Source organism: Carcharhinus amblyrhynchos, chromosome 2, assembly GCF_965287045.1.
Source record: "Carcharhinus amblyrhynchos chromosome 2, sCarAmb.v2.hapA, whole genome shotgun sequence".
Lineage (NCBI taxonomy): Eukaryota > Metazoa > Chordata > Chondrichthyes > Carcharhiniformes > Carcharhinidae > Carcharhinus > Carcharhinus amblyrhynchos.
The window spans coordinates 75,588,229-75,612,205 of NC_137325.1; positions in this window are offsets into that span (position 1 = coordinate 75,588,229).

Sequence of the window (23,977 nt, forward strand, 5' to 3'; positions counted from 1 at the left end):
AGATACATAATTTCTTTTGCTGTCGTCTGATGATTTTGCTGTCATGTGATGTGTAGGCAACATGGTGGCACATGCTTAGCACTGTTGCCTCACAATGCCAGAGGCCTGGTTTCGATTCCCAGTTTGGATCACTGTCTATGTGGAGTCTGCATGTTGTCCTTGTGTCTACGTGAGTTTCCTCCAGGTGCTCCGGTTTCCTGTTAGAATTTGAAAGATGTGCTGGTTAGATACACTGGCAATATTAAATTCTCTCTCAGTGTACCCGAACAGGCGCCGGATTGTGGTGACTAGAGAATTTTCACAGTAACTTCACTGTGGTATTAATGTAAGCCTACTTGCGACACTAATAAATAAACTTAAAAAAAAAACTTTAGTCTCCACATCCGGAGGGAAGGGGATCAAGAAAAGTGCCCCTCAATTGCCTGAAATTTTAACTTGGGCTCAGTTATTATCTCTTCATGACATCCAAAGCTCCAAAGCTAAGGTGCAAAACATAATTGCTGCAATTTCTAGAATATTGGACTAGGATCAAAAAATTAATTTGCACCCATTTGCTTTCCTGGTGAAAAGCAGGCATTGAATTATCTAGAAGTAACAACAACTAGTACTTACAGCCTAGAAATTGGATCCAGCCCAATTTGAGATCATATTTAGATCTTCTAATCCAGTGGTTCACAACTATTTTTTATATGCAGCTCCTTCCCATGTTCCAAAAATTTCACAGATGTTATCGGCAGGACGATTAGTGACATTTACTCACTGTTAACCAACTCAGGGTTGCTCAGTTTGGGTTCCACAACAACCACTTAACCTCTGACCTCATTGCATAGATTGTCCAAACATAGACAAAAGTGCTGATTTCTAGAGGTGAGGCATGAGGGACTTTGTTTGGTAGTAAGTCAGCATTTGGAAAATGTGACATGAAATTAAAGTAACTGAGATCGGCTTAAAAGCTCTCCACTGGCTGGTGTCATGGCCAATAAGTCCCTCCTGCCCATTTTTTATATACTTCCAATTAAATCTCCCCCCGTTTCCTTCATTTCAAATGCAAATAAACCCAGCAGTTCTCAACCTATCTAATTTTTCCTCATAGTGAAATATTCCATTCCTGACAACATCCTCATATATCTGCCCTGTGCTGTGATCACATTGTACCTGTAATACAGTGACCAAAACTGCAAAACATCCTTACTGTGATATAACTAGACTTTTAAACTGTTCCACCATAGACCAGGCCTTATCCAATAAAGTATGCTATCCCTCTGAAAATCACTGAGCGCTGTGTCCAAACACCAGACTGCCTCACAACTGCTTGGCTTTTTTTTCTCCCTTGTCTTTCTCTCTCATCACAGGTCAACCAAAGCACAGTGAGACACCAGTTCTTATTCACCTTCGCTGGAGGCCATCCCTTGATTAACATGGTTGCTATTTGTCCTGACTCCAATTCTGAGTGGTTTATTATCATGTCAATCTTATCTATTTTTGATAGACGTGTTGAAAACTGCTTGTGATTCCCTGCAGCACTGCAAACCCTCAGTTCAGAAACGTTGCACTAAACATTACAACAAGTGGCACAGGTCATTCAGTACATCGAGTGTGCGTACACTTCACACCACAAACACTAGTTCTTGTTATTTGTTGACAATTCAATTCCTGTTTTTCATGAGAAAAACAAATAAGTGCAAATTAATTTCCAGATCGTAGCCCAGTGTTCTAGAAACAGCATTGTATCTTAGCCTTGAAGCTTTGGATGTACTGAAGGGATAATAATTGAGCCCAAACCAAAATGAGCTGTAGTGGCAGCAGAAGAGATGTAATGTGCACTTTGCAAAGCATTTGACACTGCTGTGAATCAAAGACGAAGTTTTAATTGTTGTGTAGAACCGATTAATAATGATTTAAAAAGGAACACTCTGTGTAAATTGTAATTGTAGTGACAGACAGAAGTTAACTATGACACTTCATTAAACTCACAGATTTTTATGATGGTGATTTTTCTTCTTAAATGAAAAGAACACGTCAGTACGGATGGCTGATTCCATAATGAACATTGATGATTTTTTTTTGAAGTACATTAACTGACTTGCATCCTTCTTAAATCCTGTTACAAAATGCATTCCAGATCTGCCTTCTGATGCATATAGAAAGAGCTGCGAGTACAGACACGGAGGCCAACATTTTGTGCTTTGCCAGTAATAACTCTAAACTGCCTGGAGTGTTAGGAGTGCCTCTTAGAAGTCAGATATTATATTGAGTTCGAAATTCTCATATGCTGAGAAGGGTAAAGAGAAAAAAAATCAAACCTTTTTTGAATTGGGCCCAAATATCCAAGGTTAATTTTCTCAGAAAGCTGCAGCAGCTAGATAAGGCCGTCCCCTGCAAATTAGTTTTGCCTGCCTGGATTACAGCTAAATTTATGCAGCTGCCTTATCCTTTCAGGAGCAGCTCTGAAGTGCTGTAATTAACTGGCACACATAAAATGTGCAAATTTTCTGCTTGGTGGCAGCAATCCCTCATCTTCATCTTTTCATTTCTGACCCTGTTGAATAGGCAGTTTATTTCAGAAGCTTTAACCCCTGGGATCTATGGCAGCATTTTAACGCTATTTCAAAATAATACTTCACCATCGTAGTTTAACAGATGTAAAAGATAATTTGTTTGCGTACGTTTCCAATTGTATTCTACACATTAGCCGAAGAACAAACACAGGATTGTGCAGGTGTCTCTCAGCATGAGAAGGAATATCTTGTTGACAAATTGGCTTGTTCGATGTCTTAGTGTATTATTTTGACGTAAACATCTTTTGAAACTTTAGAATGCTGCTTTAAAATATCTTGCTCATTGCAATGTGTTCCTGCCTAGCTCCATGATGCAGTAACTGCAGATGACTTACTCCCCAATAAGCTACTTAATCGTCAGTTAACTTAATCATTCTTAACAGGTAAACTTTTGTGTAGCAGGAAACAATGTGCCATTATAATGTAAATAGATGATTTGAGACCTTCTCTCACCTCGTTCTAATGCACCAGGAGAAGCTGTCTGCTCTTACTCTTGAGTAAACTACAGGTCACAGTTACAGGCACCATCCTTTCCCTGACAATTATCCTTTCTGCTTAGATTTTGCAACCAGAAGAAGAAACCAGATAAGCATATGAAGTGAAAGGGAATAGAGACTTACCCTGATAGAGTTAGCTGTGGGAGGATGGGAGGAGGTTTGGATGGAACATAAATGTCAACATGGATGAATTGACCTGAATAGCCTGATGCTGTGCTGCATAATCTCTGGAATGCTATAAAAGTTCAGTTGCATTTCTGGTTCCAAGCCGACCTGAAACTTATTCCCTAGATGGCATTCCAAACGAATAGGTCCTTTGTTCTGGAAACCTTTTCTGATAGTCTATTCAAGTATTTATCTATTTCCCTTTATTCTGGATCATTCTTCTTTCATGCTTTCTTGGAGGAGATTCCATGTTTGAGCAACTCACTCATTAAAAAACGCTCTCCCAATCTTTGCCTTTGTTTTTTTGGTAATTCACGTGGCAGTGGAAATGATTTTATCCTATTTGCCTCATCAAAAACACCTCATAGTAGTAATTACATCATTTGGAAGGGTAAATGCTTATCATCCTTTATGTTCCTGGTTGTGTGTAAGTCCAGCCATCCAACCCTCATTCAGCCAGTACTTTTTTATGAGTGGTATTGGTACTGCTCCTCACCTCCAGCAGAAGTTGCACTTTATGGTGAGAGGGGTTCACTCCAATAATTATTTCTTGTCTAGAACAACGTTGTGCATTGATGCCAGGTTTGATTAAATGGAACTCTGTGAATAAAGTCCCTGACAAATCCATACACATTTTAATTGGAATTCACTTCGATGCTCAGCTTCTAAAACAAACATGGAGATAAAGTTTGATAATGCATAGATTAGTCAAAGGAATGCAAAATTAAGACAAATACTCACATTCCATTGGCTACATGGGCAAAATCTTACTAAAAAATGGCAGAGCATTGGTTCTGATGTGAAACACAAAGTGTTTCATGCCAACAGTGCCAGCATGTTTTTGGGTTGAATCTTACAGTTCATTAATATTAATTTATATTCCTATGACTTTCACACCACTCCCAGAATGTATTCCCCTCTGATTCGCCTGCCACATAATGACTTTACTTCTCCAGTCACTGGAAGCTCCATACAAACAGCTCCTCAGCACTTGCCCTGCAATGATCGCAGGGTATGGGGCAACCGAGCCAGCACTGAACTTTATAGAGGGGACCCTCACCAGGCTGTTGGATGGATTGGAGCAGAGGGCACCTAATGCCCATGCTCCTGGAGACACCCGTCCACCAGGGTAACTACCCCCACCTGGGATGCAGTGGCAGCCCTGGTCAGTGCAAGTGCACTCCAGAAAAGGGCAGGGCAGCAGTGTTGGAAGAAAATGAACAATCTTCTTCACTTAGCCACAGTGAGTGAACGACCCTAGTCTCCCATTGGGCCCCCCTTGCACATCTTGCAGCCCCAAGCCTTTCTCTCACTCAGCTACCTTGGCCAACACCAGACATCAAGTCCCCCCGTCCTCCTCACAATCACCATGTTCCCCCAGTAGCTGCTATGCATCACACACAGCTCCCACGCAAGCCCCACCTCATCATCATCTTCAATGTCCCACCTACATTCTCCCTATTCATGTCATTGCAGGACAAACTAAAGCCCAACAGGCATCAGTAGGTGGAACCAGCTGGAGTCATGCCCGAGCTTAGAACCCTCACACTTTGAGGAGTGGGCCCTCGAGCTGGATTGGGAGGAGGAAGAGTTTGTCTGCACTGCTGATGAAGGGGGGGGAGGGGGACAGCAAAGAAACATAAGAATCATCAACACAGATGTTATCTTTCCTCAAGTCTCAAGTGAGTAAACAATGTTTCTGTGTGCCCCCTGTAATACGCTGATGCCATGTGCCTTCTCTTGTAGGCTGACCACCAGAACAGGCCAGGCCATTCTTGTGGCCCCTGGAATGAATGGACTCTAGCAGCTTAGACGACAACTTCTCTGACCCCACTGTAGAAGATGCATCAAAGCTGTCCCCCGTACCCAGCACCAGCACAGGTACTCACATCTCAGTGGATGCAGTAAGTAATCCGGCCTTGATGGCACTCAATGGTGAGCACCTCACAAATGATGATCCGCAGCAGGCAGAGGCAGTGATGTCCCAGGTAACTAGCACTCGGAGGGATGCCAGAGCCCAGGACTCTGCTGAGCCCCTTGCCACTGATATGCTTCTGGGCCTGATCATCCCAAAGCTGCTGGAGCTGCACAGGCTGAGTTGCGAGCTCAGGAAGGAATGACAGCAACCCTCTGGATTTTGAGCATGCACTGTCCTTCCCACAATAGTGCGGGCTCAAAATTACCCTGATATATATCATTTAAACTCTGGTTTGAAAGGTCAGAACATCCACAGAAAATAACATTGCATTTTACCTCCATTGTACGTTCTTGAAATGAGCGACAACATATCTCATAGCAATAAAAATAAAGTGCGTTGAAATTTGTCAATTGTCTTTGACACCTTTAATTTGAAAACATTTACATTGATGTTTAAAGAATATTTTAGATATATTTCTGATATGATGAGGCAAGATATTTGCATGAAAATGTGAAGACTAACTTCTCACAGAATAGCATCATGCCACATTATACTATTGTATGCTATAAAAGCTATTCAAGAAATAAATAGTTTCAATATTTTATCTCTCCCTTTCATCTGAAATCAGACTCTTTGAATATTAATGTACAAATACTGAGCACGCCTAAATTCAAACCCCTTTGCTAAATTTTCAGGTGAATTAGCTTATTTATTATAAAATGATTAGTACCTCTATTAAAATACCAAGGAAGAAAATTTCACCTTACTGCATTCAACTTGCATATGCTAATCTTTGACAAGACAAATTCAGACAGAGATCGTAGGCTATCAGCTTGAGTGGAATTTCCAAAATTTGATAGGCTGGTTGAACAATGCATCAAATTGTATTCATGAGATATGTTTTTCCTTGAACTATTTGTCTTTTCCTCCGTAAGTCTGTAAGAACATCATGTAAACTCAAAAAAAAATCAAAGTACCGTTTTTAACCCATGTCCAGTTGGTGAAAAATTGCAAACTGCCCTCCAAACGTTCCCATGACAACCCTATTGCCAACAACATTTTCCACGTCACAGTTTAGTGTAACACCACAACTGCATTAGTCAGCTGTTAAATCCACTTTTTATACTTTGGTTTTTGTTAGCCATGTTTCAATTGTAGTCAGTTTTGTACATTTGTTGATAACAATTAGAATTTCAATAGGAATGATATACTAAAACAGTTGTGGCTTTATTGCACAAGTCACTAATTTAGGATTGTCTTCCAAGCAGATATTGACTAGTCACTAGATAGGTTCTGTAAGAACAAAAAGATTTTTAGGAGCAGGACACATACCTGCCCCTTATTACTAGATCAACTTTATTTGCCATGACCCTTTCCAAACATTCCCCCATCAAAAAATGCATTTAATTCACTTCAGAAACCAAGTATACTCTTCCACTTTCTTCATAACTCATACTCTTAACATCTGGAATTCAATTTTGGGGCATTTACGTGAAGGAAATGAATTTCCTGAGCTGTGTTCAGTGTATCAACAGCACATAAATGCTGCAAGATATTTCTAAACTGGAATGAAGCTGGAATTGTTTCTCTGCCTGATATGCACTTTTAATATACTTCCCCCTGTGTTCTCTTAATTACACATCTTGTCTGTAAAATTGGCCTCTGTAGTGAAAAGGGAGACTGGCATCCCAAAAACTGTGACAATATGCTTCCTGTTACATATGGCAGAGTGTGCAGAATGCAATGCTTGTAAGGGTGCAAGTGCAGACATGCCTTGCATGCACTGGAAGCATGCAGTATGGGCACAGCATGACACCACTCAGCATCTAGTGCTGATTTGGCAATCAGCCTGTCATTTTGGACCTCACAGATCCTGTTAATGCAAGAGGAAACCTTACAATTTAAAGGGATCAGCACAGGATTTTGAGGTGAGATGCTTTTGAGTTTCTTTTGTTGCTGAAGGGTTAATGTAAGTATTGTGTAGTGCAGCCTGGGGCGTTCTGAAAAGTTATTGGGAGTTGGAGGGAGTGTTAACTGACTTTTCCAAGCAAGATCAATGGAGATTGGAAGCCTATCAACTGAAAGCCTGATGTCAATCTTGGCAGCAATGTTTGCAGCCCCTCTTAGGCTGAAGTACAATAGGATAGCAGAACGTGGGCAGCAGAGAGAAGAAACTGTGAGTAGAGGGTGAAGTGGGAGAGCTCTGAATGGAAACCCTTATCCACCTCAGGTCTCCAGAGAGCCCTTATCTAACCTTCACCTCAAACAGAAGAAGGGTCCTAGACAGCAATACTTCATTATGAGAAGGTGATCACTGAACTGCAGCTACACAGTAGCATGAGAGTGGTGTTGCCAGGGGCTGTGAAGATCTCCTTCATCCTCAATTTCTATGCCAGTGGATTCTGACTGGCTAGAACCAGCGACATATTTCAGTTCACAATCTATTACTGTATCAGCATATTGACAGAGGCCTGTTCACCAGGAGAAGGGACTTCATAGTTTTCTTTTGATCCAGACTGAAGCAGGTGGAGTTGGCACTTTGCCAGTCTAATGCAATTCTGAATGATGTACTCTGGAGGTGCTACATCTCAGTGGGGCATAGTACCGAAACCACAAGGGGGACCACTTCCTCAGCATGCATTTATCCACAAAACATCATGTTGGTGAATGCCCACTATCCTGTTGGCAGCCACAATGCTTCCATCCTCCATTAGTTGCCACACTTGAGCCAATGTAGTGGGTCAGGGGGTGGCTGCTTGATGACAAGAGCTGTCTTGACACTTAGTTCATGATTCGCTTCCATCACTGAGAACACATGGACAATACTGCAACCAGGAACACCACGGAGCAAAGGTGGACAAACGAGGTGCAGAGCACAGAGTCTCTTTGAACAATTCGAAACGGAAGCAAGAGGAATTGTGGGAGCAGACGGTGGAACCTAATGCAACCAATGCACCAGTGGCACATTGCTGTTTTGGATGCCTGGGAGACTCTCAGGGCTGAGATTCAGTTAGATTCCATCAATCACCCATCTGACAACCATATGCAGAAGTCCCCTATCACCAACAAAAAGCAATCCTGAAGGCAACTAAGAATTCCTTTCACACAGCACAATGTTTGGCTTCAACTCTTCTCTAACCATTTATCTCGAGTGGAAAAAAAAGGCCATAATCAAAGCTGAACAAGGCTGAAAAATGCTGGAATCAATTCATTACTATCTGTCTTTAAAATCAAACAAACTTAATCGTCTATGTGCCACACACCCATGCATATGGCCTTCTTTAACTAGTATGCCTTCAGCAGAGATAGAGGCAGGCTGGTCAGATCCCTGCTCTGATTGCTGAAATGCTCTTGGTGATCTCCTGGGGTCAGCGTGCATGTGTGCATGCATGGGGACTAATGAATGAGAATAATGTCATTTGTTGAATGGATGGATGGTGAGCCTGTGTTTGATCAGGGCAGCACGGTGGTTAGCACTGCTGCCTCACAGCACCAGGGATCTGGGTTCAATTCCGGCCTCGGGTCACTATCTGTGTGGAGTTTGCATGTCCTCCCTGTGTCTGCGTGGGTTTGCTCCGGGTGCTCTGGGTCCTCCCACAATCCAAAAATGTGTGGGTGGGTTAGGTGGATTGGTCATGCTAAATTGCACCCTAGTGTCAGAGGGAGTTGGGGGGGGGGAGTGGTGGGAATGTTCTTTTGGGTGAGGGAGTAGCTAGGGTAAACACATGGGGATAGGGCCTGTGTGGGATTGTGGTCACGCAGACTCGATGGGCTGAATGGCCTCCTTCTGCACTGTAGGGATTCTATGATTCTTTGAGGGTGATTGTCAGTAGTATTATGATCCCTGTAGAGACCTATGACTTTTAAAAAGAGATTTGACCTTCCAGTTGATAGCTGAAAGAGTGACACTTCAAGATTTCATGTTTTAAAACTTCTACTGTAGCAAATAACTAAAAGCACTCCTGTATAGATTTATCATTATTTTCAATTTGCGAGTGACTTATACTTCAAACTAGAGAGAAACATTTACACTTACCACATGTCACACTCTCCAAGGAATTACAGTCCTTATAGCAAATAATCTGCTGTTGCTCCCAGCTTTCATTGGGTTAAAGCTTCATTCCAAAAATATAATAAACATTAATATTTTAACAGTAGTGGATAGACAACTGTGGATGTGCGGAACTGCAGGAGTCCTCAGGATAGTGCCCCAGGCCCAACCATCTTTAGCTGCCTTACCAATAATCTTCCTTCACCACAGTGAGGATGTTCGCCGATGATTGCATAATGTTCAGCACCATTCACGACTCCTCAGGAACTGAAGCAGTCCATGTCCAAACGCGGTAAGGATAATATCCAGTCTTAGTGGTAACTAACATCCATGGCTCACAAGTACCAGGCAATGACAATCTCTAAAAAAAGAGGATCTAACATTGTCCCTTGACATTCAGTGGCATTACTATTGCTGGATCCCCCAGTGTCAACATCCTTGAGGTTACCATTGACCAGAAGCTCAAATAGACCAGCCATATCAATACTGTGGCTATAGGCAGCACAGTGGCACAGTGGTAGCATTACTGCCTCATAGTGACAGAGACTCGGGTTTGATTCCAGCCGTGGGTGACTCGCTGTGTGGAGTTTGCACATTCTTCTTGTATCCGTGTAGGTTTCCTCCAAGTGCTCTAGCTTCCTCCCACAGTCCAAAGATGCACAGATTAGGTGGGTTGGCCATGGTAAATTTCCCCTTAGTATCCAAAGATGTCTGGGTTAGGAGGATTAGCAGGGTAAATACATGGGGTTATGGGGATGGAGCCTGATGCTTTGTCAGAGAGCTGGTGCAGACTCTTTGGGCCAAATGGCCTCCTTCCGCACTGTAGAGATTGTGTGAAGAGCAGGTCAGGGACTAGGAATCCTATGGCGAGTAGTTCATTTCCTGACTCTCCAAAGCCTGTCCACCATCTTCAAGATCCACAGCAAATGTGATGCCACTGTTTAAAAAAGGAGGTAGACAAAAGGCGAGTAACTATAGGTTAGTCAGCTTAACTTCTGTAGTAGGGAAAATACTTGAATCTATCATCAAGGAGGAAATAGCGAGACATTGGGATATAAATTGTCCCATTGGTAAGACATAGCATGGCTTCATGAAGGGAAGGTCATGTTTGACTAATTTGGTGGAATTCTTTGAGAACATTACACGTGCAATGGACAATGGGGAACCTGTGGATGTGGTGTATCTGGATTTCCAGAAGGCATTTGACAAGGCGCTGCACCAAAGACTGCTATCTAAGATAAAGGTGCGTGGCATTACGAATAATGTATTAGCATAGATAGAGAATTGGTTAACTAACAGAAAGCAAAGAATGGGGTAAATGGATGTTTTTCTGGTTGGTGATTAGTGACTAGTGTGTGCCTCAGGGATCAATGTTGGGGCTGCAATCGTTTATGATTTACATAGGTGATTTGGAGTTGGGGATCAAGTACAGTGTGTCAAAATTTGCAGATGACAGTAAGATGGGTGGCAGAGCAAAGTGTGCAGAGGACACTGATAGTCTGGAAAGGGATAGAGATAATCTAAATGATCGGGCGGGGGTCTAGCAAATGGAGTACAATGCTGGTAAATGTGAGGTCATCCATTTTGACAGGAATAACAGCAAAATGGACTATTAGTTAAATGGTAAAAAATTACAGCATGCTGCTGTGCAGAGAAACCTGGGTGTTCTTGTGCAGGAATCTCAAAGAGTTGGTTTACAGGTAATTAAGATGGCAAATGGAATTTTGTCCTTCATTGCTAGAGGGATGAAATTTAAAAACAGCAAGGTTATGTTGCAGCTGTATAAGGTGCTGGTGAGGCCACACCTCGAGTACTGTTCACATTGTTGGGCTCCTTACTTGAGAAAGGATGTACTAGCACTGGAGAGGGTGCAGAGGAGATTCACTAGGATGATTCCAGAGTTGAGAGGGTTTGCTTATGAGGAGAGACTGAGTAGTCTGGGGCTATGCTCATTGGAATTCAGAAGAATGAGGGGAGATCTTGTAGAAACATAAAAGATTATGAAGGGAATAAATAAGACAGAAGCAGGGAAGTTATTTCCACCGGCATCTGAAACTAGAACTAGAGGGCATGGCCTCAAAATAAGGGGAAGCAGATTCAGGTCTGAGTTGAGGAGGAACTTCTTCACACAAAGGATTGTGAATCTGTGGAGTTCCCTGCCCAGTGAAGCAGTTGAGGCTACCTCAATGAATGTTTTTAAGACAAGGATAGATAAATTTTTAAACAGTAAAGGAATTAAGGTGAGTAGGTGAGTAGGTGGAGCTGAGTCCACAAAAAGTTCAGCCATGATCTTATTGAATGGCAGAGTAGGCTTGAGGGGCCAGATGGCCTACTCCTCCTCCTACTTCTTATGTTTTTATGTTCTTAAAGAGTGAGAGAATATTCTACACTTGCCTGGATGAGTGCGGCTCCACAACAGTCAGGAAGCTCAACATCATTCAAGACAAAGCAGCCTGCTTGATTGCCACCCTATCTACAAAAATGCACCTCTCCACCACTGATGCACAGTGGCAGCAGTGTGACCATTTGCAAGATGCACTGCAGGAATTCATTAATCTCCTTAGACAGCACCTTACAATCCCATAGCTGTACCATCTAGAAGGATAAGGTCAGTAAACACATGATGTTCCCCTTCAAGTTACCCACCACCCTGCCTCGGAAATATATTGGCGTTTCTTCACTGTTACTGGGACAAAATCCTGGAACTCTCTCCGTAACAGCTCTGTGGTGTACTTACATCACATGGACTTCTTAGAGAGAGGGATGGGTGATCCTGCAAAGCAGGTTGATGTGAGGAGAAATGTGCTACAGTAGGTTTAAGAAATCAGATTTCAGATGTTCAGATGATGTACCCATTAGGATGTGTTTGATTGTGTCACCATACTTAGCTTTCCTGTCCTGCTTAGGACAAAGAACTGTTTCTGGCATTGGAACCATCAGTGTGCACCGCACTCCTTCTACTACCTTTACGGCAAACTCCAGTCATGCCTTCTTTGTTTTAGGGTGAAGTATATTCCTGTCAACACTAGCAGCACTAGCATCACAGCCATGTGATGTCACTAAAACAAAATGCAACCTTTGAAGGTCAGGTCTCCATTCTTTCTATTGTCCACCTAAATCCAAACTCCATCAAATTGTATCCTTTGGAGTATCCCTGTAAATCCCTTTAACTGGCATTGAATTCAATTCACATAAGTTCTCATAATGCCCACTCAGGCTACACAGTCATGTTGGAGTAAATCAAAATTAAAGTACACAAGATGGTTACCTGGCACAAAATGAACTCTGGGAAAGACATTAAGATGTGACATTAAAGACTTAGGCACAGAAATTGCACATCAAAGAGTTAAAACCTTTTAGTGTTAAATTACTACAGGAAATAGACCAGACCTTGAGGCACGTTAGCTTGAGACAAAGCTGAGCCAAAGCAATGAGTTTCAGTAACAAGATCAGTCATTGGTGGGAGGCATAAATGCACTCTATGTGCAAACTGCCGATGTCCGTACATGACTACTCTATGTATAATGATGTGCTAATGGCTAATGTCTGTATTTGTCCATTATTTGAAAATGTATAAAAGATGCTCAACTGTCATTGTACAGTTGAGAACGTGACTGCTTGCACTGCGGAGAGTCCAGTGCTTCTCCCAAAGCTTTGTCCAATAAAACTGTGTGTTGAATCTTAGATCTGACTCCGAGTGGTGATTTTCCCACAACAGTCGGGTTTCACGAAGAAGGGAGATATATTTCTGATAACAAAAATCAGGATAAAGAGATATGGTGAACAGGTAGGGAGATGGATTTGAAACCAAGGAGAGATCAACCATGATCTAATTTAATAGTGGAACAGGCTGAATGTGCCTACTTCGACTCCTAATTCCTATGTTCCTAAAGCTGGAAATGATGTGCTGATACAGTGAATGAAAAGGTAACTGACAACACTTACTTCTGGGTTTCCTGCAGGCTACTAGACACCCAACACAATCGGGGATTTAAAAATGCAGCCCCAGGATTCCATTTTCTGCCAGGGTCAACAAATCATTTGTTATTTTATGGCTCCATTTTAAATTTCCTCTCATATGAAATTACTCGGAACTGAAACTGAATAGAAGCTTCTTCATCAATCACAATAGGAAAAGACACTTACAGGGTTGTTGCATTTCTGTGAGGTCTGTATCCTTGACCTTTAGAATATGAGAAAAATTGATGACGGATTGCTCTCTCATGGAGAAAGAGTACATAAATATAGTTGAAGTCAGCTACCTTCCTTACGGCTAATGTAACCAATACAGTAAATGTCCTAAATTAGCAACTGGAATTTTAAGATAATTTACATCTGATATACTTTTGATGGGTGTGCACTACATTTTCAAAAACAAAAGCTTTACAGATTCTGTATTTGCACATGTTACATATATATGGTGGAGAGATTTGTGTAATAACTAGTTACATCAGAAACCATTTTTTAACAATTCGCTGTCCTGTAGTCATTGGGATGCATTTAGATTTTGTCCAATAGTGTAAAATGGGTAATAGCGAGTCAACAGCCTATTTCACATCCTTCAATTTTTATTTTCACTGAAGTCAATAGAAATAAAAATGGTAAGAGATGTAAAATGGACTGTCGATTCACAATTTTATCGTATAGTCACAATCTATCCCACTGACTCTTTCTATGCTGGGTCCAGACGGACATTGTTTATACATGAGTCTAAATAATAAAGATTGACACTGTTGATCCATGAGTGGATTTGTATAATTCTCAGCCATCCTTCACCTTGCCATTCTCATTCCTCTCATTTCCTTTACCATGGGTTTATCTCAGGATTTAGTGGCTTCTTACTCCAGGAGAGATTTGAGGGAGGTCTTTTGTTCAAAAACATTTCTTTACGTGTTAACTATTTTCAAAGGTTAAATAAGACCAAGACATAGCTGGAGCTACTGCATGGGATGCTTCACTCTCATCTCCTCTCAGTGAGTGGCATAACTGTGACAAAGCTCCTTATGCGCATGTTCAGCAGCTATCATTAAAGTTAACTCTTTACATCTCCCCCAAGGCTTTATCCCCATACTGCCATTACATGAAAATGTAAGGTGTGCCCATCAAAAGTATATCTGATGTAACTTATCTTAAAATTCCAATTGCTAATTTAGGACATTTACTGTATTGATCACATCAGTAAGGAAGGTAACTGATTTCAACTACGTTTATGTATTCTTTCTCCATGGGAGAGCAATCCGTCATCAATTTTTCTCACATTCTAAAGGTCACGGATACAAACCTCACTCTTCCGTACACATAAATATAGTTGAAGTCAGCTACCTTCCTTCCTTACCCTATCCGCAAAAATTCACTTTCTCCACCACCAATGCACAGTGGCAGCAGTGTGACCATTTGCAAGATGCACTGCAGGAACTCACTAACCTCCTTAGTTCTCCAACAAAAGGATTATTATGTGATGCACCATCTATGAATGAATCAGATAGACCAAGAGAAGGATGAAGTATATTCCGAAGGAAAAGGAGATGATTGTCCCACTAATACTGCAGGAATTTCCTTTTCTGTAGGCAATGGATCAGCTTGCACATTCTTTTTGGTGTGAGTTTGCTCTTCAGTGGGCCTGAACATCTCTGGAACTTCATTAGGATTTATGATGTCTGCATAAAGCAAAGAATTCATGACTTTCTCCTGCAGCAAATTGTCGATACCAGTGGCATCTTAATTACCAACCTCTTCCACTCTTTCCTGAAATGTAAATGAAAATCTAGAATGTTGTCTTGTGGTCGGTCACCTTTATCTTCGGTGCACCTGTCTCCTATTGCATCTAGCCTCTCCTTGAAGAGAAATGAAAGATCTATAATTTTTTCATGTAGCCAGAGGGATGAAGTTTTGTATATGAAGACTGATTTGCAATATCCTGAGTCAACTTGAGTTCCTTGAATGGGGGTTTCTGTCGCAGACTTCTCCGTCTACCTTGTAAATATTGATCTCCTGGAATGACAGACTACATTAAAATAGTCTAACTTGCCACTGCCATGACATCGCACAATTGGGTTGGACGTTTTTCCCATTTGTGGACATTCTTCACATCATAAGAACATTGGATAATGGTGTTTTTTTAGGCCATTTCCCTGGTTGTTGCCTGGCCATGCTTTTGCTTTTATAACACACAAATTGAACAACTACATCAGGCTGTTCTTAGGAAATTTCCTTTATATCTCTGACAAAAGCTTGAATCTTCAGCCTGTATGGCCATTGTACAGCTTTGCTTAAATTTAAATTTACCCAAGATTATAAGAAGTCAGAGGCATTCTCATCTAAAAAAGCCAAAGCCTATCTTATTGAATGGCGGGGCAGGCTCGAGGGGCTAGATGGCCTACTCCTGCTCCTATTTCTTATGTTCTTATGTTCTTATCTCTGGCTATGTTGGCTTTCTGTGTTCCATACTCACAATTTTCAGCTAGTTGGTATAATTTATTGATGAATGTGTCAATCTCTTCACTCTGTTTTTGACTGTGTCGATTAAATTTCATCCTCTTAATGACAATATTTTTACGAAGACTGAAGTATGAGTCAAAGGTTCTAATTATATCATGGTAGGAGGCTATCTCATCATCATCCATGCTTGGCCAGCGTTTTATTTGCTCTTCTCTCAACAGAATATAACAAAGTGTCAACTTGATTTTGTTCTATTTACTGGCAAGATCTAAGGTGCTGCAGTACAGGTTGAAACTCTTTACAATGTTGCCATTGATCAGCCTGTCTATATTTTGAAATTATTTTGGTATGGGTAATGTATTGACCCATTCTCACACTAGTTTGAGTTTGTGTTTTCCCACCCTGCTTGTCATGCCAGTTGCTGAGTTGCCCTTGTTAATTGGTCATCCCTGGTGTGGTTACTGGGTTTATCCTTGAAGCTGGCTTCACCTGCTTCTCCATACTCTTGCTGGGGTTCATTTGAAGCTTTTCCCATCATTTTCTACCATTTTTCTGTGGATGCAATCACTGCTGTCCTCATCTATTATTGTGGGTTTGTTTTGGAATTAGTTGGCTTCTTACTCCAGAAGAAATCTTGCTGAAGACAATGGTCTTTTGTTCATGAACATTTATTTACATGCTAACTATTTACAAAGATGAATTAAAACCAAGACATAGTGGAACTGTTTTCACAGATGCTTCACACTCATCTCCTCTCAGTGAGTGACCTCCCTGTGACATAACTTCTTACAAACATGCTCAGTAGTTACCATCAGAATTAACCCTTTACTTCACAACACTTCATGCAGGAGCTACTGGATGATAACCTGCAGCAGGAAGCCTGATTAAATAGTTCTTGTCTAGCTTAGGGGGTAATGAAGATAATTGTAGCAGCCCAACCATGAGTTCAGTTAACTCAGCATTGCATTTACTTTCTGAACAATTAAGGGGAAATGAACAGTTCTTCACCACCATGCAATGTGTAATGGACCACTGACTTCATGAATGTAGCTTATAGTAAATCAAGCTGAACTTAAAAAAAAACTAATTGTGATGATGTTGCAAAAACTCAAATTTCAAGTCAAAGTAGATTTTGCGATTTATTAACCTGCCTTGAAGACCCCAGTGGATCTTTAGTGTGTTCCATCAGTCATAAGGTCAGCATGATTGTTGGTTGTGCTGCTATAGGACAGATGGAGCTTATCTGAGTTACAGTACGTTAAATTATTAGGGCTGTTGGTGGGAGAATGTATCTTAATGCTCAGTGAGACAATCAGATAATGCTGACTGTCTATTTGAAAAAACCTTCATGATTCCATGATCTAAGCAATGTCCTTGTCTCTCACTTCTTTATTTAGGTCTGTTAAATCAATTGGTAATATAGCCCCAACGCTGAGAACTAAAAATTGAATGACTGTCTTCATTTTCAGGTGCAAAACAGGTGCCAAAGTGTCCAACATGGCAGGTAAGATGCACACACTCAATAAGCGACGGGAGTGTGTGTGTGTCCTGGTATGAATACTATTTTAATGAGTAGAGCAGGCAGAAGCTGAAGCAACCAGGAACTTGGCACAGTGAGTGACCAAATGGTCAATGATAAGATATACACTTGATCTGTGTGAATAGCTCTTTTATTTCCCAACAATTTTATTTCAGCAGAAACATAATTTAATGGCTGTCCGCATTACTCCTGGCAGCTGTACACTAATGTACACTAGACTGTTCATTTTTCCCAATCTGCAATTTGAAAATCACCTTCTGGCCTCCCAAATCTGTTAACAAGCTCTTTAAGAAGCTTAACAGGCAGCTAATTGGAGACGAGCGAGCTGCTGACTCCCCTCACCCACTGCCCTCACTTTGAAAATAGCAGTGCTGAGGCATTGGATAACTGACATGCTGCCTGGGAGCTCGACGTTCAAATTGGTGTAGCTACACTTTAACCCAAGCCATTGAAAATCAAGCCCTAGGATTTGTATTTGCAAACCAGGAAACTAAGGTCTGTTTGAGGACCCATTGTAAAAGTTAGGCTGTCCTAAATGCAGCCGGTATCAACTATCTGCCCATTCTACTTACCAAGCAAACCTCAATTCCAGAAGCCTGAACTCCTACTGCTGACAGATAGGGACCTATTGACTATATTCCATTCAGACCAAGCTAAAATATTAGAAGACCCAAGCCATTTTTCATTTCCACATGCATTATTATTACTATTATTATTGTTATTACTATTATTGATCCCACCCATAATCCATGGACTCAATCCAATTTGTGAAGCAGCCATTTCCAGTAATATGGAATGTGGTCCTCAGTTGCTCTCAAGTGGAAAACTGGAAAATTTTGATGACTTCTTTTTGTATTACAAGATGCATTTTTTCTTTAGACTATTTCAAAATGATTTTTAGTGGTTATAGTATTTTTTGACCAATTAATGGGATTCTGGCAATGTGTTCCATGAGAATCACTGGGGAAAGTCCAATCAGGCAAGTGGAGAAGAGTGGATAGAAGTAATAGACAGAGCTGCAGGCCCGGGCAGAGCAAACAAGCAGAGATGGTTTGGTAGGGATACTTATCTTCCTCAAAGTGAATACAGGCTGAGGTCAACATACCTACAGTCCTCCTGGAAGCAGTGTGCAAGGACCCTTTCAGGGTAACACAGCAGAGTAAGGGTTACATGGCCTCTGTGACCAATCAGGATTCAGAATGTGGACTCACTCCATAGCGAGAGAGGCTCTGAGGCAAAGAGACATTTGGGAGCTAGCTACAGCCATGAGGCTGCTGTACATTTCTTATTAATAAACACCTTTTGTGTTCACTAATGAATCCTGTGAAAGTACATTGTTACACACTCTCTAAGGAGAATGTTGCCCCTGGCAACTAAAAAACCTTCGGCTCTTCCTTGAATTGTGGGATGTGATCTTTAATGTTCATCTGAGTTTTACACCTCATCTGAAATACAACATTCCAGCAGTATTGGAAACTTAGAAGATACGCTCAAATCCCTGGACCAGAGTTTCAAACCCACAGTTTTTTGATTCAGGATGCTACCATTGGACCAAGATGCCATTAATTAATTCTCATACATTCAAACACATAGGCTGGAATTTTACAATCCCGCCCCACCTTGGGAATTGAAGCGGGCGAGGGGCGGACTATGGGAAGGTCCACTGACCTCAGGTGGGATTTTATGGTTTCTGGATGAGCAAGCGGGCTACCTTTGCCCCAGGCTGGCAAATCCCACTTGAGGTCAACAAACCTTTGCATGGTCCGTATCCCACCCACTACAATTCCTACGGTGAGCAGGAAAGAAAATTCTGCCCGTTATATAGCAACAACATATAACAGACACACTACAGTAAAAGGAAAGACAAATAGCCATGGTTATAATGCTAGCATACTGATCGATTGCCTACAGATGGGACTGCAGTTATGCTGGAAGCGCGATGTATCCGAATGTGGGTTACATAACTATACTCATGTGCTACCATCAAAGGGCCATAGTGCTCACCCCAAACCTGGAGAGGAGGACCATGTGCAAGATTAGCAACCTTGCCATACATACCCCTGCTTGATATAGGTATAGACATCAGAAGACGTTAATATTATAAATAGAGTTGCTGACAGTTCCCTGAAGGGCATGGAGTTGGGGGTAGGGTGTTAGCGTGGATAGAGGATTGGCTGTCAAATAGGAGGCAAGGAGCGGGGGTCAATGGGTGCTATTCGGATTGGCGGTTGGTGACTAGTGGAGTGCCCCAGGGGTCGGTGCTGGGGCCTCAGCTATTTACCATTTATATAGATGATCTGGAGGAGGGAACCGAGTGTACGGTGTCGAAATTTGCTGATGACACCAAGATTGGTGGAACGGCAAATTGTGCGGAGGGTGTGGAAAGTCTGCAGAAGGATCTAGATAGGCTGAGCGAATCGGCCACGAACTGGCAAATGGAATTTAATGTTGGCAAGTGCGAGGTGGTCCACTTTGGTAGGAATAATGGTATGAAGGACTATTACTTACGTGGCAAAAAACTGCAGCAGGCGATGGTGCAGAGGGACCTCGGGGTCCTTGTGCATGAGTCGCAAAAACCCAGCCTGCAGGTGCAGCAGGTGGTCAGGAAGGCGAATGGGATGCTGGCCTTCATAGTGAGGGGGATTGAATATAAAAGTAGGGAGGTCTTGCTGCAGCTGTATAGGGCATTGGTGAGGCCGCAGCTGGAGTACTGTGTGCAGTTTTGGTCGCCGCACTTACGCAAGGATATTTTGGCCTTGGAGGGAGTGCAGAGGAGGTTTACTAGGTTAATACCGGAGTTGAGGGAGTTGAGCTATGAGGAGAGGCTGAATAAACTAGGCTTGTACTCGTTAGAGTTTAGAAGAATGAGGGGAGATCTCATTGAGACGTATAAGATGTTGAATGGGATGGATAGGATAGATGTGGAGAGACTCTTCCCGCTCAGAAAGGACAGTAGGACTAGAGGGCACAGCCTCAGGATAAAGGGGGGGCGGTTTAGAACGGAGTTGAGGAGGAACTTCTTCACTCAAAGGGTGGTGAATCTCTGGAATTCTCTGCCCATTGAAGTGGTGGAGGCTGCCTCGCTCAATATTTTTAAGACACAGGTTGATAGGTTTTTGATAGACAAGGGGATTAAGGGTTATGGGGAGAGGGCGAGAATGTGAAACTGAGCCACGACAGATCAGCCATGATCTTATTGAATGGCGGGGCAGGCTCAAAGGGCTAGATGGCCTACTCCTGCTCCTATTTCTTATGTTCTTATAAAGGATCATGTGATGGATAACAGCCAAACACTGCAACAGCAACAAGTTGGTGCTGATAAGAACCCTCTGCTCATGGTTCCTTAATGCTACAGATTGATTATTGGAATGCACAATCTTGTGCCAGTTTACCAACTTGAAAGACAATTAACAACAAGATGGACAACTACTCTATCAACACATTGGGTTGCAATTCATATCATTAATGGGGAGCCAGCTCCACGAGGATTGTCAAGGAAAAGAGATGTATGTTGTGTTCAAGAGTGCCAGAAGGCAGCAAGAAAGATATTGCACTTACACTCAGTGAGGCAGGTCAACTTGCCCTTCTGCTTTAGGAACGCATCATCAGCAGGCTACTATGTGCAAGGTTCCATACACTTTACTTCACATTTGATTGCTGTGCAGTGCTCTGTTCCTATAGCAATCTCTAGTAATGAAGTTAAAGACAGTTTCTACACTGCATTCCATAATTGGTCCATTTCCATGGCTCTTGATTGTGACAGGAGACACAAACGTCAAACATGGTAAAAGTTCATATTCTGTTATGAAATATTTGAACTTTTCGTGACACTAATGCCAGTGATCAGCAATTGTATATTATTACTGTGGGAGTTATACTGAAGAAGTGATGCACAATGAGGAAGGCAACATCTGAGAATAAACATTGCTGGGTTGAAAGGCTTCACTTTCAAGGCAGAATTTAAACTGAAACTATCAAATAAATTCAATACAGAGGCAGATCGTCTGATAATTTCCATCTTTGACACTGTGGAAGGTGCAAGGACTGCTGTGTAGACCATTTCAATTGAGAGCACTGATTTGTTATTGGATAAAATGAGGCACAAATGAGAAGTGCTTGAGTGCAAATACTTGGGCGTGCAACTGCTGTTTGTAATAAGGCCACACTTCAACAATTTTTTAAAGTCATTCATGGGATGTTAGCTAAGATACAAGAAATGACGTTGATAAACAAAATTTGCTGCAGCTAGTAAAGGAATGTGAACCCTCTTATCAGATCACTAAGAAAGTACCAATTGTTTAAACTCCACAGGAAAGATCCCATCAAAAACAAACATTCTTTCCTTGTCAACAAACTGTGTAGGGAGAAGGTGAACAGAATATGATGTCTGCAATTGACCAGATAGGATCAGAATTAGAGGCAACATTGATGACAGGCTTTTAGAAGAGCAAGCTGATTTTCACCAGAATGGATCTTGCATTAACCAGATATTTACTTTTCATAATATCATTGAGCAAAGCAAAGAGTAGCAGTAAGTCGGTGGATGCTGAATTTAATTGACCTAGAGCTGATGAAAATTCGGTATGGCACATTTTCAAAGTGTGTGGGTTACTTAATCAACAGTATCAAAATTCAATATCAAAAAGTAGTGTAAAAACAGGAAACAGGGAAGGGCAATAAATATGGCTCAGCCAGCAATGCCCACATCCTGGGAAATAATAAAAAAAAAGCTATCTGACTGGATTGAAATAACAATTGGTGTCAGATAAGATTGTACCTGGCAACATCTTTTCAACAGACTGGGCAACACAGTGGCACAATAGGTGGCATGGTGGCACAATAGTTAGCATTGCTGCCTCACAGTGCCAGGGACCCACATTCAATTCTGGCCTTGGGTCACTTTCTGTGTGGAGTCTGCACATTCTCCCCATGTCTATGTGGGTTTCCTCCGAGTGCTCCAGTTTCCTCCAACAGTGCAAAGATGTGCCGGTTAGCTGGATTGGCCATGCTAAGTTGCCCTTAGTTTCAGGGTGACAAACAGGGTAAATATGTGGAGTTATGGGGGTAGAGCCTGGGTGGGATTGTTGTCAGTGAAGGCTTGATGGGCTGAATGGCCTCCTTCTGCACTGTAAGGATTCTATGATTCTATGACTGATCTTGTGACCAGCCATTCACCTGGAATCAAACCAGATATTGCTTAGACAAGTGAAAGACTTGGAACCTAAGCTTTGCAAATCATGTTGGTCATGAAGTAAAATACAGGTGACATGTAAAGGAAGCCAGATGTCACAGACACAGCCAGAACAATTATACATCAATAGTGCAAAGACCATGATCATGCAGGTTAATGTTGGCTCTTACTTGAAATGGAGACAAATGCAGGGCTGTACATTCTTTCGCTTAGGCAATATGGTGCAAGAGATTGCTTGTCAGATGCCAAAATCTGTACTGGAAAAGCTAGTGGAGCTTTTTAAAATGTGTTTGAAATATAAAACAAAGCTGAGAATCTTGAACAGCAGTGGCTGTGCTCCAATAACAAAAACAGAAAATGCTGGAAAATCCCAGCAGGTCTGACAGCATCTGTGGAGAGAGCAGAGCTAACATTTTGAGTCCGGATAACTCTTCAATAGAGCTGTGATCTAATATTGGATTAGAGAACTGACAGTGATATCCAAAAGCTCAGCAGTTTCCAGTATAAGTATCTGTCATGGCTGTTTAACATCAGTTAATGTAAGATAGTGATGAATGATAATATACTTCAGAAAGCACTGAGGTCACCATGATTATAATAACTTTGGAAAGAAGATGAACCTGCAGAAATAGGCTCTGAGAATGCCTGAAATGAGCATCATGAGCAAAAACGGAATTGGAAGCCAAATGGTAAAAAAGTTAAATGTTGACCAATAGGAACTGTAAGCAACACAATAACAGCAAATGTAGTTCTAGTGCACTTGCAACTATGAAAGCTGGAGATAAACATCTGGCTAAATGTGTTGAAATGACACAACAAGAATGATGATGTGCTGCTTAAATATTAAGGATATGGGACAGTATTTGGTGACTTGACTAAACTGCCTAATTAACTAAATAAGTTAAATAATCCTTCCCGAGTCAAAAATATTTAGATAAATGGAGCAATGTGACAGAAAGGAAAATCCACTACAATCTTTTTCAACAAAAATATTTCTTGACCTTTTTCAAAGAAGAATATTTTAGCCGCAGTTCATCATAAAATAGGTGAGACTAGATCGGTTTTCAACCTGTCCCCACTTCCTCCCCCGCCAAATAAAAAGATCAATGCAAGACACAAGTCAGAAGTGTGAAGTCAGGAGTCAGCAAGTACGCTGACTTGGAAATATTTCGCTGTTCCTTCACAGTCGCTGGCTCAAAATCCTGGAATTCTCTCCCTAGTGGTATTGTGGGCCATTAGACAGCATGTGGACTGCAGCGTTTCAAGAAGGCAGCTCACTTTCTCAAGGACAACTAGTGATGGTCAGTAAATGCTAGCCTAGCTTGTGATGCCCGTATCCCATGAATGAATAAAAAAAACTCTCCTCAAAAATTCACAAGTCACTGCAATCAACAAAAACTCACTATCCTCATTATTTCCATCTGGTGACATAACCAGTTTTGTGAGTAGAGACACTTGCTTGGAAGGGTGCAGCTCCAACAACACTCAAGAAGCTTGACACCATCCAGGACAAAGCAGCCCTCTAGATTGGCATCACATCCACAAGCATCCACTCCCTCCACCACCAATGCTCACCTATCTACAAGATGCACTGCAGCAATTCACAGAAGATCCTTAAT